At 37.6% G+C, this 17,472-nt stretch overlaps 1 long non-coding RNA gene across 2 annotated transcripts in view; it reads left to right on the plus strand.

Annotated features, from left to right (window-relative positions):
* LOC149166469 (uncharacterized) overlaps nucleotides 1-17,472 on the plus strand; it is a 301,282-nt gene that overhangs the window by 205,592 nt on the left and 78,218 nt on the right. The window contains exon 2 of one of the 2 annotated variants that reach the window (XR_016260435.1): nucleotides 7,255-7,542. The exons of the other annotated variant lie outside the window; for it this stretch is intronic. This is a non-coding gene — a long non-coding RNA (uncharacterized LOC149166469). Of the gene's footprint in view, nucleotides 1-7,254; nucleotides 7,543-17,472 lie in introns of those variants that run through there. 2 annotated transcript variants of the gene reach the window in all.

Genomic DNA, 17,472 nt, shown 5'->3' on the forward strand with positions numbered 1-17,472 from the left:
ATTATCTAATTCTTTTAATCAATCTTCCTTATTTGTTCTTTGAATTATTTTTGCATGTCAGTACCATAAAATAATGAGCATGAGCAAGGAAAAACAGATAGTCACACCAAAGAACACAAGATGTAAGGTGGAAACCCAATGTGGGTGAAAACCACCTGCTGCAATATGTCTCTATCTTCTTTCAAATTAGAAACATCTTTTACAATGGTTTTGTACTGGTGCAATCCTTTACCAGTACGTAGGCTGCAACCTGCAGAGAGCTACAACTCTCTCTCTCTCGTTTTCCAGTCTCTCCTGGAAGGGAGCTACAACCCCCTACTTCTTTTCATAAAGCATCAAATGATCATCAAGTACATAAAAGTTACAGTAATCAGATAAGCAATAACAGAACTAACCCAGAACACCTTATCAACAGAAAAATTCAATCAACAGAACATTTTAAGACAGATACGCAGTTTTCCCTTCTGTGGCCTGCGTCGCTACGCAGTTCACCTTCTGCTTTCCTGCGTATACCCGCAGGGATCCTTCTGCCGAACTGCGTGCCCACACACTGTTTCCTGAACCGGGCTGCGTACTATTACTGCAGGGACGCACCCAGAGACATTATCGCGCCGCGTACTATTACTGCAGGGACGCACCCAAAGATACTATCGCGCCGCGTACTTTTACTATGCGGACGCACCTAAACCTTGGTCGCTCTGCGTACCCACGCAGCCCTCCTTCTTCTGCTCTGCGTACCGACGCAGGTATCCTGCTTTTGCTCTGCGTACCGACGCAGATCTCCTGTTTCTGCACTGCGTACCGACGCAGATCTCCTGTTTCTGCACTGCGTACCCACGCAACTCTTCTGTTAAACACCTGCGTCCTTCTGATTAGGGCCGAATAGGCAGTCCACCAGAGTGGCACAGTTGCTCAGATCAGATCATGCGCTCGAGAGATCACCCTTCACAGATTCGCCTTCAACTTCCCTTTCATATAGATCAAGCTTTTAAGACCATAACCCAATATTTCAGATCTAAAGATATTCAATTGCAAAAGATGCTTAACCAAGTGATCTCCTTTGCTTTATATAGGCAAGCTCCTCCTAAAATCATGGAACAATACCACGAGCCGACACCATAATAACCCAATACCGTCGGCTAAATACCAAGAGTAACACACAAGAAAACCCCACATGTGAATTTCTTTGCCTTGAAATGTGTGCACTGGGGTACGCACCTCCTGAACGGCTGGCCTGCATATCTGGACGCGGTCCCTGCATGGTGTACCTGCGAGTACGCACCTTCTGAACTGCTTTCCTGCGTACTTCTTAATTTTCAACAAATTGAGAGCCTTGCCACGGGAGTTGCCATCAAGTACAACATCTGTAACATATAGCCATACCAGAAACATAATGCCAACAAAATAGTCATCGAGTCTTGGGTTTGAACTCTGAAACTAACAGAGGTGTGATTATTTAGATAATCGCACTGGATTGGATGCATCCTGATTTGAGAGCCTTGTAGACTCTAGTTTATGGTTGTGGTAGCCATGGAGTTTTGGTGTGAGCCCTTTGCTTGGACACTATAACTAATTGAGGCATGGTTATTAACTTAATCGTGTCATAGTGGATGCATCCTGTTGTGAGAGCCTTAATGGATCTGGTTTATTTCTCGGGTATCCATAGAGCTGATACCTCGACTCGGGGGTGACTCGTTGTTGAAAGGTAAGGAACAATAGGGTCTATGGATGGGTGGAACCTCAAAGGTCCACAACCAACCATCATCATGCACAAATAAGTATTCTTTCAATAAATATATCTTATTTTTTTTGGTGTGAATGTAAGAATTATAAATTGAATGTTTTAAGAATAAAATACTTGTGAATCAATTATTACTTTTATAAATACAAAAATACCATTAACAGTCACAAAAAACATACTTGGTTTTAGTAAGTATAGAATTGAGAATGATGTTTAAATGTCTCGAGGTGGGGAGTGAGAATTATGGAAAATCAATCCAACAATAAAATTGTATAAGATAAGTATGGGAAAAGAAGAATGTTGAGTTGCAATGAAGGTTCATATACAAGATCAAAATAAGATAGGATAGTTTTGAAACAATTACATACTAGAATGCCAAATAGCAAGGTTGTCATGAATTGAATGTAGGAGCCTTATGTGGTGAATGTTGATATATTTTGTTGAAGGGATATAATTGGTGCTAATAAGTACAAGGGAGTATAACCAAGATATAGGTTGGTTGCATATTATAGAAATTTGTCACAGGCAAGTGATGAAATCATCATGAGATTACAACTAGTGAACTAGTCACACGTAGGTGATAATCCCTTTGTAGTGAATTGGTTATAGGTGGCAGCAGATTTATAATAGGTTATACCAGGTGGTCACGGGTAGCTAACCGACATAGTACAATTATAATAGGATGTGATCATAGGTACCATCCAGATGTCGTAGGATCTCATAGGATGTGACAGAGTTGTAACTGATTTATACACAGGTTGCTACAGGTTTGTCTCAAGTTAGTCATAGATTAATGCCAGGATATCACATATTTTGTTGCGGGTGGATAACAAAGTCATAATAGGCTATAACACGCTTATAACAGATTATAATGGGTCTTGTGGCTAATTTATTACATGATGATCACATGGTCTAGCAAGTCTACAAAAAGTCTTTTAACATATTTGGTATGCAAGTTGTGACAAATCTTCTAACAAGTCATAAAAAGGTCATAAGGCCATACTAGGTGTTATGGCAAGACTAATGACATGTTACAACAGGTTTCAGAGTCATAATTGTTATGACATGCTATAACAACTAGTGATAGGTTTGATACAATTTTGCTAGGATAGGTTGTTATATTGATTTAGATGGAATAACATGAATTAGTGAAACCATAGATGCAAGGGAATAAGCTATAGAATAGGTTTTTTTTTATAGTGAATTGTATGCAAGGGTAGTGCCTACAGTTTAGGCATATGAGAACCCAGCTCTGGCTTTTGCATTATATGAAAGTTGTGCTTTGCAATAATGGTTTTAGATTGTCAACATTTGATGCACTAAGGACAATGCATAAAATAGGAGTGGGGGGGATATCAACTCGTTAATGATATTCCATTACTCTTAGTCATTGTATCCAACCTGCCTGTCTAAGAGATGACATCAGGCGATAGGTAGGCCAGTGGGATTTTCTCTTCCCCCGAATCAGTCTTTCAATTCTAATTTGATGTAATTATATGTACTTGGATATTTGCTGCTGGTGAGGAAAATGTACTTCACTGTTACGATGATGATTCTAGGTTACTATATAAGGCTTGCATGCCCATGTAATGAGGTAAACATACTTTGGTGCCAGTGTGCCCAAACTTATATGTGCATTTAATGGATATGAGGCTCGAGAGCCTAAATTTGTAATTAAAATTTTAAAATTTTAAATATTTATAATATTAATAAAATAAGGCTCGCTACGAAGACTAGACCCATTAGTGCATTTTGAAAAACATGTTGGTGAAATCATAATTTGAATCTGGGTGGAAATGTTGAGGAACATGTTAGTGTCAGTCTTTCCAGACTTCCTCCAGTGATCAAATATGCTCTTACAAAGTGGTCTCAGAGTGTCAAGGTCAAATTTTGTCATTTCAAAGAGTTTTCAAGCAAAATTTGGTCACTAGGCATTAGGTCTAGGGTTTGCTTTCACTCCTTTCAAAATTGCCCAAATGCCAATCTATGTCACTATTCAGCTGAGTCAATCGTCATTCATTGGTTTTTCATTATCATTTCAGTGTCTAATGAGTCATTTTACATCTTGTTCATGCTTCAGTTGCGCCCAGGCAAGGTCATTTCCCTCTCCTTGGGTTTTGAAGCCAATTTCTCTTGGACGGTCAAATCATTAGCGAAACTTATATCCTGATGTTCATACACCTTCCCCTATCCTTAAAGTACCTTATCAAATGCTTTCCATCACTGAGATCCCCCAAATTCCTCATTTTTGCACAAACCCTAGTTTCTAGCTACAACCTGGCAATTTTCTAGGTTTGGCCTGTGTTTTGCCCTTTTGGACCCCTTCCCCTCGCTCAATCTCTGAGATTCCACTTTCCCCTACTTCCTAAAATCCCTCCCCACTCCCTAAAATTTCCCCAAGAATTTAGAAGCCCCCTATCCCCTTCATTTCGCTTCATTTCCACGAAATTCCTTGTTTCAAACATTGGGATCAGTTTCACTCAAAAGATGTTTCAGAGCAATCAAAGATGAATTTTGGAAAAAGGAAAGAGGTTTTTGTCCACAACATGCCAAAGAAGAAAAACCTCCACATTTTGCACAGGTGTCATGGTTTGAGAGAAATGTCAAGAATACCATTGCCTCAGGAGACTCAAAGACACCTCTGAAATGACCTTGAGAAAATCAAGTTTTCTCCTAGCTTGGTTGGCCCAATGATTTGATTGATGGGTAAAATGATAACTAGACACAAAGATATTTCCAATGAGCTATCATGAGCTCAATTTGGGGTTGAGGAAGGCATTCAAAAGTTGACTGCAACAGCACTCTTCCTTGAGGCAGCCTCATTTGGCACTTTTTGACCAGTCTTGGGAGATTTGATTTTTGACAGGGCAAATGAACTCTAAATTGAAAAATTCCAGTTGGGTTGGAAATTAGACTCAAAGACCTTTCCAACGAGCTATCCTGCACCCGATTCCGACACTGGGAAGGCCTCCAAAAGCCTCCTGCAAAAGCGCGCGACCTGTCAGGAGGGTCTTACCGGTTGAGAAAATACACTGGCGCGACCTGTTGGGTAATCATCCACAAAAAATTTCCTGTGAACTGCAAATTGACCCCAAATCTCTTCAAGGTTGCTGGTAGGCCTCTAATCATCAAGGTTTATTGCTTGCTAAAGCTTGCATGAGCATGAAAATGTGTTTTAATGCCATGAAAATGTGCAAGTAAAGCTAGGGTTTTGTTTTGCTGCTCTCAAGGTTATCCCTTTGACTTCCATCTTTTCCCCACATCCCATTACCACCTCCCTTGTCATTTTCACCTAATCTCCTTACCAAAAATATCAAAGTCCCTAAACCCTACCTCCTATGAAACCCCTACAAAATATGATTATGTGATGGTATATGTTTCATAATTACTTCCCTAAATTCCCCTTTCATATGTATTTTCCCTAAATCTCTTCAAAAGTCCCCCTCCCTAACATCTCCCTTGTGTTTTTGTCCCCTTGGAGCAGCATTTAAACAGTGAAAACAACAGGGTATCCCATGGGAGGATTTTATCTCTCGAGAGGCTATGTTTCTCCAGGTCAATGCTCATTTGGAGAGGTTGCTGGCCAAAGCACTAAAACGAAGGAAAACGCCCGATCCCCTCCACATCTTGGCTGAGGCTTCCTTGAAGGAGCATGATATTAAATGACCTCACTACAACACAAATTTCAAAAAAATTTGAGCATTTTTGGTCACTTATGAATTTTTGGGCAAAAAACAGGTTTTTCTCCTTGATAGGTCGCGTGCCGCGCGCGACCTATTCGATGGGCAACTTCATTTTGGGAAAACTCAGCATTTTTGGATTTTTCATGCAAAGATACACCTGTTCAGCAATTACCAAGAGATTTCATCAAGTTTTGAGCCTCCAGAAGGTCAAAAAACATGCAAAAATTGACTTTCTGCCACCTTTTTGACAAACAGGGAGCAGTCTTGGGAGATTGCAATTTTGTAGGGGCAAATGGCCACCAAATTCAGAAATTCTACTTGGGTTGGAAATTAGACATCTAGACCTTTCCAACAAGCCCACTTTTGCCTCATTTGGACACCTGGAAGTGCCTCAAACGAAGCTCCAAAGAAGCGCAACCTATCAGGATTAGGGCGCGACCTATCAGGGAATTTTCATAATTTTTCACCTACAGCTCAGGAATTCGCCCAGCTTTGGCCAGTTTTGACTTGGGTTGGGATTTTTCACCCTCTTTGATGTAATTAATATATTTTCATGTTGATATGACACTTATTTACCTATTCTAGAAGATTCATTCATGAAATAGCAAACATTGAATGAATGAATTGGTTTCCTAGCTTCTAGAGGCAAGTTGCTTTGACTGCCTAGATTTTAGTGCTCAGTTTAGAATTGGTTGAAACAGCTCCTAGAAGGATGAGCTCGACCCCTAGAGGCAAGGAAAGATGTTAGATTGCCTATATTATGTACTTTCTTGGTCATTTTCATGGTTGGACTCTTGAGGGAGAAAGCTCTATTGTATTATTCATTGTATCTTTGTAATTTTGGCAAAGGAAGAAAGACCAGGGTTTTGCAGTCCTTTTTGGGATTCCTGTGGTTACATGTATTGATGGTGTGCTTCTCTTTGTACTTTTAAGTGTGTTATGTGAAATCATCCTCTTTCTCTTTCTTCTGAAATTAGGCAAATGAAGTGTTAAAGTAGAATTCATGATTTCCATGCTCTGCTTTTAAATTTGCTTAATATCAATGTTTTCATCTGTTTAAGGAGAACTCAAGGTGATTGCTTGCTCTCCTTAGCTCCTCACCGGTCATTCCTACCCATTCACTTAATTTAAAGGCATCAATACAGTCTCCTACCTTGCCCCAAAGAACCCCCTGCAAAAACTGTGTCCAATCCCCGCACCCAAAATTGCCTTTCCCCGATTTTCCACCAAAATCCAAAAATCCCAAAACAAACTCTTTTTATCAGTTTACTAGCCTAAAATCAGTGTTTCCTTATTGGTTATCTCGCCCGTTGAAGATCCCTATCGAGATAGACCGGAGAGAGCCCTCTCCTGCCCCGTAGGGCTAGCTACGAGGCTAAGTGGTTTGATGTTGCCTTGGAGTTTACCTTGCAACTTACAAGTTATAACAAGGCCAGGATGAATTTTAACAATGACACGAGTTGGTATAGGAAAATATTGGATAAATGATTGCCAGTATAACAGGAAAGTAGATGCAGGTACAATTGTAAGAGAAGCAACTATATGAGGTACAAGTGGTTAGTAAATTGAATAGGACAACCATTGAGTAGGAGAATATTTGTAAGCATTTACCTTTTTGTTCATCTTATGATATTAAAGGTGATGCATGAGTCTATGTGTTGTATATGCACATATGTTTGTGATATATGTATGCAAATGTATGCATGGAATTTAGTGAGCATGTGTGTGTTGATTGCAAGGGGTTTGGCAACAATATCTTGAAGTGTTTATGCAGTAGCTCATATAAAAGTTAATCATTGTTGTTATGTTGTTGATGATGCAACTCTTCAGGTTGCATTATTCTTTCACATGAAGACCTTAACAACATGGATAACTTGAGGGATTGTTCATCAATGAAGGGGATACATGAGCTTGGACAATAGAGTATGAAAATAAGAAAGCAAAGAGAAGAGAGAGATGATATCACTAAATCGCTTATGTGCATGAGAGTGAAGTGGATTATTTAAGGGCTTGAGGGGTACCTAGAGGCACCAAGAAAAGTAACAGCTAGGAAGCTATTAAGGCTTGATGCCTTGGACAGTGGAGGGCACTGAGTATGTACCCGCTGATGGGAAATTAGTTTCCCCGTGAATTTAACTTCATAATAGATCTTACAAATAAGTATTTGAATGTCTTCTATTGTGTTATTAATATTTGTGCTACGATTATGAATTGGAATTCTTATGGATACAATACTTGTTATATAGACATGATTATAATATGCTTTCTTATTTGTTGAATATTGTAGGTATATGTTGAAGAACTAAGGAAGTGGAATGGAGTTATTCAGTGAATGTTTAAGTGTTGAGTGGTCATGGAGTCCTGGGTTTGGACTCTGAAACTAACAGAGGTGTGATTATTCAGTTAATCACACTAGATTGGATGCATCCTGGTTTTAGAGCTTGGGGTCTTTGATTTATGGTTGTGGTAGCCATAGAGTTTTTGTGCGACCTTAGTTTAAAGATAGATAGCGAGTCTTGGTCTTAAAATATATAAATGACTAACTAGTCGATGAGCCCTGTGCTTCGACACTGTAACTGATTGAGACATGGTTATTCAATTAATCGTGTCATAGTAGATGCATCCTGTTGTGAGGGCCTCGGTGGCTTTGGTTTATGGCTCGGGTATCCATAAAGTTGAGAGCCTGACCCACGGGTGACTGGTTGTTGAAAGGCAAGGAACAACGGGGTTTGTGGATGGGTGGAACATCAAAGGTCCACAACCAACCATCGTCATGCACAAATAAGTATCATTTTTATTAATATATCTTATGTTTTTGTGTATGAATGCAACAATTATACATTGAATTTTTTAAGAATAAAATACTTGTGAATCAATTATTACTTTTTTGAATAGAAAATTACCATTAGTAGTCACAAAATCGAGATTTGATTTTAGTAAGTATAGCGTTGAGAATGATGTTTAGTGTCCTAAGGTGGGGGGTCAAAATTATGGGAAATCAATCTAGATATACATTTGGATAGGATAATTAAGGGAAAATAAGTAAGTTGGGTTGCAATGAAGGTGCATGTACAGGATCAGAATAAGACATGATAGATTTGAAACAAGAATTACATAAAGGAATGATAGATAACAAGGTTTTCATGAATTGAATGTGGGAGCCTTATGCGATGAATGTAGGTAGATTTTTTTAAAGGGATACAATTGGTGTCATCAGGTACGGGGGAGTATAACTGGGATACAAGTTAGTAGCATATTATAACAAGTTGTCATAGGCAAGCGATGAAATCATCACAAGATTACAATAGGTGAACTAGTCACATATATGTGACAGTCCCTTTGTAATGAATTGGTTATAGGTGGAAACAAATTTATAATAGGTTATACCAGGTGGTCATAGGTAGCTAACAAGCATAGTACAATTATAACAAGATGTAATCATAGGTACCATTCAAATGTCATAGGATCTCATGGGATGTGACAGGGTTATAACATGCACAATAAGTAGATGGGTCACTTGTGGTGACAGGTTCTATAACTAGTTTATATACAGGTTGCTACAAGTTTGTCTCAAGTTAGTCATAGATTAATGGCAGGCTATCACAATTTTTGTTGCAAGTGGATAACAAAGTCATAATAGGTTATAACACATTTACAGCAGATTATAATGGGTATTGTAATTAATTTATTACTGGATGATATCAGGTTCTAACAAGTCTACAATGAGACGTTTAACAGATCTGGTATAAAAGTTGTCACAAGTCTTGAAATGTCATAAGGCCATACCAGGTGTTATGGCGGGACCAATGACATGTTACAACTGTTTTCATGAAAGGTCATAATAGTCATGAATAATCGAAGTCACAAGTGTTATAATAGGCTATAACAACTAGTGATAGGTTTGATACAATTTTGCCAGGATGGGTTGTTATATGGATTCAGGTAGAATAACATGAATGAGGGCAACCAAAGATGCGAGGATACAAGATAGAGAAATAAGTTGTTATATAGGGAATTGTATGTAAAAGTTGTATGCAAGAGTAGTGCCTATAGTTTAGGCATATGACAACCCAGGAATGGCTTTTGCATTATGAAAATTGTGTTTTTCATATCATATTTTATTAGTGATTGTAATGGTTCTTCTACTCTTTTTGAGAGAGAAAATGTGTATATATAAAATTAAATGCTATATATATTAATCCTTTTTGTTCGCTAACCTCTAGGTGTGATTATGGTGGTGCTAAGATTGCATGCTTGGAAGTGTAGGGCAAGTATCTCCAAACCCTGTTAATGTGAAAATCGCACTTGAAGCATGGAGGATTCCCTACGAATAAGCCATGCACGAGTACATGGACTTGTAGCTATAGATTATGAGCTCAAGTCATTTTGCAACAATAGTTTCAGATTAAGGACATTTAATGCACTGAGGACAATGCATATAATAATGGCAGGGGGGGATGTAATACCCTCACTTTTCTAATTTGATGTAATTATATGTACTTGGATATTTACGTTGGTGAGCCAAATGTACTTAACTGTTAGGTTTATGAGTCAGAGTTATTATACGAGGCTTATGGGCCCATGTAAAGAGGTAAACATATTTTGGGGCCAATTTACCTAGACTTATATGTACCTTTAATTGATGTGAGGTTGGAGAGCCTAAATTTGTAATTAATAATGTAAATATTTATAATATTAATAAAATAAGGCTCGCTACGAAGCCCACTCCAAAGAAAGAGTTCGGGGGTGAAACTTTAGAGACAAAAGGCAACATTTGTGTGTTTTGGTGAAAAGTGGACCCTGGGGGCCAAGAGGCTTTAGGAGGTGGCACATGGCCAGTGAAGGCCATGCATTATGAAGGGGAATATTTAGACTATAAAGGCATTCATTCATGCATTCAATTATTCATTTAATTTGATCTATTACTTGGTCTTGGTGATTGGTAGCCAGTGAGTCTTGGGTTAGACTTTGGCACTGGTTATGGTGTGGTTACTCTGTTAACCACTTGAATTGAATGCACCTTAGTTTTAGAGTTTGGTGGTCTAGTTGTGTGAGCTCTGGTGGCTCTGGTTATGGCTTAGAGGTCATGGAGTTCTGGCGGGTAACTCAGTTTGGAGATAGTAGGTGAGTCTTGGTTTGGAATTTAACACCGACTAAGTGGTTATTTAATTTTGATATTTGGTACTTGGACATGAGTGAGAAGCAGAGCTCCTAGAGCTGCAAGTTGAGACTGCTATGACCAACTTTAAGTCCCTTGGAAGGTGGGCACTGTGGAGGGATTCGAACGACACCACTTAGGTGTAGCTCAGGGGAACACAAGCTTGTGGCTGGAGACTAAGGTTGTTGGGGTTGGTGCTATGGCTAGGGTTTTTTAATCTGGTTTGCACTATTTCTTAGAGTTACTATCCCAACTCGAGGCTGACCAGTGGTTGAGTTTATGAACCACAAAGCTTAAGGTTGGAAGGAATGTGGGGTGCCTATAGCCAATAAACACTTTTGATAGATATAAGCGTTCTCATTGTGATGAGATCTTTTATGTGTAATTTTATGTTATTGATAATAAATCCTAAAATGTGTAATTGCAGTGTTGGTGTGTCATGCATTGTAATTGTGTGATGTCTGACTATTAATCTTAGCTAGGATTTGATATATTATATGTAATGTTTACACTATGCATGTTTAAGTAATAATAATATAATCATGATATAATGTTTGAATAAAACGTTCATTATGGCATGGTACATAGCGATTTAGTATGCCTGACTCCGCATGTAGTATTATTTTCATAATGATTATATTTTCCAGGCAGAAGATGAAAATTATGGTAGATGTGAGTATATGTTTCCGCAAATAATTTTATCTGTTAGGATATTCTGACACATAGGAAATAATCAAGTACAACTGGGTCTAGTGTATAGTTAGGTAAAGTGTGTTTCTTTAGTATGTAATTTTTGTAACTTACAATCCGACGGTCACAATATGTTCTAGACATGAAGTGATCCAACAGTTCATTCTCTCCTCGGTATTACTGACACTTGATCCGTGGCTTAACATATGATTGGATCATGATCTCTATTTAAAGAGCATGGAGGGTCATTTGTTAGGTGACCGTTCATGAGAGAAGCTTATGTAAATTTTTTTTCTTTAACATTAATAAATTTCCTAAAGTGGCCGCGTTGGCTCAGGTCATGGACTGTTTCTCTCTTTGAGGGTTTTAACCACGTGAAGAATATTGGTGTACTGATCTATGATCTGTTTGTCAGCGGTGTACTTTGATGTTCTATCTAAAGAACTTAACCTGTGAATTCCTACATGGTATCAGAGTTATTCGAGGACCGCATCCGTTGGTGATCCAAATATGAAGCCGGTACATCTACATCCTACTGTTGTTTCGTATATCTACTATTTCTAACTGCTTTCGGGCCGAGAGGACTGAAATGTTGTGTTTGGATTATTTGTTGCAGTGAGGAACCCCTTTCGTTTCACGCGAAAAGATTTCAGGTAGCCCTAACTACGTCATTTTTAAGATCTAGAGGTATACAGTCTTTATTTGCGGTTATAGTTATTTATCTCTCTATTTATTTCGGTTTATAGTCCTTTATAATTTTTTATTATCAGATCTATACCTTTTATTTCTGTGTATGCTCTTTGCCCGACGACTCTGTGCGATATGGGCAAACCAAAAATAGAAAGAAATGATTTTTCTCATGTGTATGCTCTTATTGTGATCTCGGAAAATCAGAAACATGGAGGAAAATATATAGTTTTTGACGAAATCTAACTTCAAGCCATAAGTCTTGGATTACTTTTGCTTCTTTGTTTTGGGTTGTGTGGTTTTTTTTTTTGTACGTAAAAATAGGTTTTCCAAATAAGCATGCCCTCGAAAGCTTCAATGAGGAAAAAAAAAAAAACACCCCTTCCTCTTTTCCAAAAATGACCAACCTTTTAAACTAGCTCACTTGGTCCAAAGTTAGTTTATGAGAATAGAGGTCTTGCGTTTAAGTCTTTCTTTTTGTTGAGTTATTTTTTCAAAAAGCACATGTAACTTATGTTTTAAATTTACTTTATGTAAAAGTGTTATCATCGATTATAAAAAGTGAGTCACTTATAGTTCAAATAAGCACACCCTCCAAAGCTCCAGTGAGCGAAAAAAAAAAAAAAACCCCTTCCGCCTTTCCAAAAACGCCTAATCTTTTAAACTAGCTCACTTGGTCCAAAGTTATTTTATGAAAATAGAGGTATTGAGTTCAAGTCTTTCTTTTTGTTGAGTTACTTTTTCCAAAAACACATGTAACTTATGTTTTGAAGTTATTTTATGTAAAATTGTTCTCACGGATTATAAAAAGTGAGTCACTTATAATTCAAAAGTCACTTTATTTTTTATTTAAGTTACAATTTAGCGAATAGTTCATAAAGGACCATTGTAAAAGTGTCTTTCACTTATTTATAAAAGTGGGTCACATAAAGTAATTTTTTTTTAAAGCGAGCTAATTAGATTAAGTTTGGAAGGGAGGGGGGATTTTTTTTAAATATAAAATTATAATTCGCTTCCCAACATTCACGTAGTTCGTCGGCATCTTCAACATCTTTTCTTCAAAAAGCAATAACTTTTTCATCCAGAAGCCATTTTCAGAGCTGTTTTTTTTAACTTGCCTAATTTTTCGAGATCTTTCCATTGGAATGCTTACTTTCAGCATCTACAACTTGAGTTGCTTTTAAAATGGTAACTCGATGCCTAGTTATTCTTGACCGCACTAACTACTTCCAATGACTATCCTACATTGTGGATTTACTTAGAAGTAAAGGTCTTTTTAGAATGGCCTCAGGCCAAGATTCTAAACCTAAAGATGAAAATAAGCAAGCCAAATGGAAAAATAAGCAAGAGTGGCTCATTGTTTCTAGAGCTTCTTATCCCATGACAAAAAACAAAGCTATGTTTTTTTTTAAATGATTGTAAGACCAAAATTTTACAGGGTTTAAATCACCTTAAAATATTGACTTATAATTATCAAGAAATTTTGGTACATACCTACATTGGTGAAACTGTAAATTTAACACTGATATAAATTTTGTTATTATTCCCAATTTACCTCCCCAAATTTTTAAATTTTAAGAAGACATAGTCCTCTCCAATTAATTACCAATATATATTTATATATATGCTTCATTCCCAAAATGTCCTCTCATATTTATTTGGGAGGAGACACAATCATCTCCAATTAATTACCAAAATATATATATTCATACCTCATTCCCAAAATGCCCTCCCATATTTACTTGGGAGAAGACATGGTCCTCTCCAATTAATTACCAAATTATATATATTCATACCTCATTCCCAAAATGTTTTCTCATATTTACTTGGGAAAAGACATGGTCCTCTCCAATTAATTGCCAAATTATATATATTCATACCTCATCCCCAAAATGTCCTCTCATATTTACTTGGGAGAAGACATGGTCCTCTCCAATTAATTACCAATTTATATATTCATATCTCATCCCCAAAATATTTACTTGGGAGAAGACATGCTCCTCTCCAATTAATTACCCAATTTTATATTCATATCATATCCGCAAAAGTCGTCTCATGTTTACTTGGGAGAAGAGAAGTAAAATGTAATGATGAGAGAAGTTATGACATTAATGAGAGGTGGTTGAGGTGGAGAAAAGGAAGGTGGCATAAAAAGGGAAGGATGAGGGGAGGAGGGGGGGTCTTTGGTCTTGGTTTTGGTTGTGGGTTTGGAGGTTTTGTTTTGGGAGGAAGGTGGAGAAGGTAGAAGGGAGAGAAGGAGAGTATTGTTTATTTTGGAAACATACTACATCTATTTTGACTTGGACTCGGAGGGCTAGGGAACCTGTGTAGGTTTCCTGGGCTAGGAAATACTTCCTAGTTCGCTGGGAGATAAATCCAGTTGGTAGTCAAGAGGAGCATTTCAGCAGGATCAGGAGCTCAGGGACATCTCATCTAAGCTATTGGAACAAGTATTATCAACCATTTATTTTAGTTATGTAAATTATTACAAGTTATACATGTTTCAAATAAAGTGTTACAAGTTATACATGTTGTATATTAAATTAATTTATGTTCATGCTTATGATGTTTTATAAACCTGAAATTATCCTTGTTATGAAAATTAACCAAATTTATTTGAATGAGTGTAGTATTAGTTAGAGGACCTATAGTTGGGTCCTCTCATGTAGGGACTGGAACTATTGATCTAGATAATGGTCAATTTAATGATGTATTATGTGTTCCTACCTTATTCTGCAACCTTCTATCTATATATCAGATAACTCATTCAACTGATGGTAAAACAGTTGAATTTTCACCTCATGATGTTGGAATTAAGGACCTAAGAGATCCTAGATAGATTTTAGGTACTTGCATTGCTCGTGATTCTACAAGGTTGTATAATTTTAACAACTTTAGATCATCAACTCTTCCCTCAGTATTTGTTGCTCATATTGATGAAGTGAAAAAACTTTGGCATGAGCGATTTGGTCACTTAATCTATCACACCCTTCAAAATCTATGTAAATAAAATATGGTGACAGGTCTTCCTATGGTATCTTGCAGAGATGGTGTTTATTCTGGATGTGTATTCGGAAAACATCATCGAGATAGTTTTGAAAAATGTGCCTCTTGGTACACCTCAACCCCTTTACAACTTGTGCATAGTGATTTATGTGGTCCACTTCCAATTGTTTCATTCTTTGGCTACAAGTATTTCTTAGCTTTCATTGATGATTTTTCCAGACGCACTTGGGTATACTTCTTAAAACTCAAGAGTGAAGTCTTTAACATGTTTTTGGCCTTTAAGGCCTTTGTCGAGAAACAATCTAGACATCAATTTCTTAAGCTAAGATTTGATAATGGCGGAGAGTATGTTAACAACAAATTCATCAACTTTTGCACTGAGCATGGAATTCAATTGCAACATATTGTTCCAGATACTCCACAACAAAATGGTGTAGTTGAAAGGAAGAATCAGACTTTAAAGGAAATGGCTAATTGTATGGTTCAATCTAAAGGACTTAGTCTTAATTTTTGGGCAGAGGCAATTAACTGTGCAAATTACATGGTAAATCACACTCCTACTAACGTTTTAAACAATATCACTCCAGAAGAAGCATGGAGCTCAATTAAACCAGATGTAAGTCACTTTTGTGTTTTTGAAAGTGAAGCATGGGCCCATGTTCCAGATGAGAAACATAAAACCTTAGAACCTAACAATGAAAAATGTATTTTTGTTGGGTATCCTTCAGACGTCAAAGGATATAGAATTATTCAACCTAAATCCAAAAATGTTATCATTAGAAGAGTTGTAAAGTTTGTTGAAGATATATCGACCTACGAGCCTCGTTCGGCGGATGTCCCACCTCTCTCTATCCCTTGTAGTTTTGAAAATATTTATTCTTCATATGGTGACAACAAGGATGACAATCCTCCCCCACCTTCTCAGCATCCTCCTTCAGCTCCTCAACTTCCAAAATGGGTCCTGGCTACTCGGGATGCAACAAGTTCTCTTGAAGGTGATCCTATAGATTAGCGCCGTACATGTTCTCAGTTCGATGAGGCCTCTTATTTACTAGCTCAAGCTTCAACAAATTATGATCCTAACACCTTTGCAAAAGCTTCAGGCCATCTAGATTGAGACACAACTATGAATGAAGAATATCGTTCATTATTGGCAAATGATACATGGGATCTTGTTCCTCTTCCAAAGGGACGGAAACTTGTTAGATGCAAATGGGTTCATAGAACCAAGTTTGGACCAGATAGAAAAGTTGATAAACATAAATCTAGTCTTGTTGTTAAGGGTCTTTCACAAGTTGAATGCATTGACTATACTGAAACTTTCTCCTTTGTTTCCAAAATGAAATTTATCCGCCTTGTTCTTTCCCTTGCTGCCTCTTTCAAATGGGAAGTCTGTCAGATGGATGTTAAATCCACCTTCTTGCATCGGGACTTGTATGAAGAAATCTATATGGAACAACCTCTTGGCTTTATACAAAAAGAGTCCAGCCTTGTATGTCGGCTTGAGAAATCCCTTTATGGTTTCAAGCAAGCCCCTCAGGCTTGGTATGTCCAAATGGATAGCTTTCTTTTAGATACTGGATTTTCTAGGTGTCATTCTGGCAATACTATCTATACCAAGAAAGTGGGTAAGTCTCTTATCATTCTTGTTCTTTATGTTGATGATCTTATCCTTACTGGTAGTAATCTCAACCTTATAAACCATGTGAAGTCTAGCCTTAAAAAGCAGTTTGAAATGACAGAGTTAGGACACTTGCATTATTTTCTTGGTTTTCAAGTCTTGCAATCCAAATAAGGTACTTCCCTTTCCCAATCCAAGTATGCTTGTGATCTTTTACGCCACTTTGACATGGAAGATTGTAATCCAGCCCCTTCTCCCTTTCAGTCTGGAGCCAAACTTTCAGTCACTTGTACTTCCCTTGTAGTTGATGCTACCTTATATTGTCAGCTTGTTGGAAAACTTTTGTACCTGACCCATACTCGTCCTGAGCTTTCCTTTGTTGTTGGCCTTATTGCTCGGTTTATGCAAAACCTGCATGAAAGTCATTGGAAAACAACTAAAAGAATACTTCATTATGTTCGAGGTACAGTTCAGTTTGGGATTCATTACAGTGCAGAAGCATTTCGTCTATTGGTTGGTTTCACTGATTCTTATTGGGTTGGTGACCCTGGTGATCGAAAGTCTACTGCAGGTTATGTCTTCACTCTTGGTTCTAGACCTATTACATGGGCTTGCAAGAAACATAGAGCCATTTCTCTTTCTTCAGCAGAAGCAGAGTATCGTGGCGCCATTGAAGATAGCAAGGAAGCCCTGTGGCTTCATCAGAGCCTATTAGAGTTTGGTTTTCAGCAGTAACATCTGATTACACTTTGGTGTGATAATCAAAGTGCCATTCAATTATGCAAAGATCCAGTCCACCATCAGGCGGATCAAACACATTGAACTACACATGCACTTCATCGGAAAGCTCATTCATGACCATGTTCTTGAAGTGCAATATTGTTCA

The sequence above is a fragment of the Pinus tabuliformis genome, chromosome 5_1, assembly GCF_031772625.1.
Source record: "Pinus tabuliformis cultivar Carrire ecotype Pingquan chromosome 5_1, CPIR1, whole genome shotgun sequence".
Lineage (NCBI taxonomy): Eukaryota > Viridiplantae > Streptophyta > Pinopsida > Pinales > Pinaceae > Pinus > Pinus tabuliformis.